This window comes from Aptenodytes forsteri, unplaced genomic scaffold (assembly GCF_000699145.1).
Source record: "Aptenodytes forsteri isolate BGI_AS27 unplaced genomic scaffold, ASM69914v1 Scaffold14, whole genome shotgun sequence".
Classification (NCBI taxonomy): Eukaryota; Metazoa; Chordata; class Aves; order Sphenisciformes; family Spheniscidae; genus Aptenodytes; species Aptenodytes forsteri.
Window position 1 is genome coordinate 233743 of NW_008794457.1, and position 1108 is coordinate 234850.

The following is a 1108-nucleotide window of genomic DNA, read 5'->3' on the forward strand; positions in this document are numbered from 1 at the left end:
TGCAGCCTCAGGTGTTTTCCTCTGCAGGATTTTGCTGGCTTCTGATGACCAAGAGACCCATTACATGCCAGTTAGATGCCTTGGAGGTTGAAGGCGTGCTTACTAGGTTGCCCACCAGCCTTCCCCTCTCTGTCTGTGGAGATAGTAAGATGTTAAATATCCATCTGTGGAGATATTCAAGCCCTGACTGGACGCGGTCCTGGACAACCTGCTGTAACTGACCCTGCTTGAGCAGGGGGTTGGACTAGATGATCTCCAGAGGTCCCTGCCAGCCTCAGCTCTTCTGTGATCTTGGCTGGCCCTCCTGTGAGGTAGGAGTGTTGTGACGAGCTGTAATTAGTGAACAGCAGCCAGTAAGTTGCCCATGTGCTGCTCGGGTGATTTGGACAAGTTTAATAAATGTTGTCCATGGCAAGTATAGACAGATTAACCTTGCAGAGAGTTGGGCTGTGCCTGCTTTGCTGGTAGGGAATGCTCATCTAAAAGGTGGAGAAAGGCTTTCGTTTCCATTTCCAGCACAGTGAGGGGGAATGGGGTGCGTTTTCGGGGGCTGGGACAGTTCAGTGACAGGTCTGACCCTGGGGCTGAGTCTTCTTCGTGCACAGCTTTAAGGAGGTTAAAGCAGACCTTGCTCTCTGCTGCAAGGAGGAGGGACCGATGGTTATCTTACTTCATGCTGCCTCAGAGATGTAGAACTTCCTACGGAGTTTTCTGTCTGTGTTTCTTTTTCCTTTTTTTTTCTTTTTGCTTTTTTTTTAAAGCAGTTTGTTAATATTCATTAAAAAATACTGTATAGTTTAACTTGATGTCATACTGGATCTTTTAAAAAAAAAAAGTTGTGATAACTTGGATTTTTAGAGAGCTCTTTGGTTCTAGGTAGCTGGTTTTTGCTGTTTAATATGTAGTAAGTTCAGTGTATGCTTTACTGTAGGAGTAAAAATGAGGAGTAAAACTAAGGAAGGCTAATCCTGTCTTTACAGAAGGGCTTGGTGGTGATGGAGGCTGCGAGCATGGGAGCGGGACCAGCCGGGGAGCGCGGCACCCACTTGAACCCTCGCTCTGTTCCTGCCTCGGGCTGTGGTTAGCCCTGCTCTTGCTCGAATCAGCC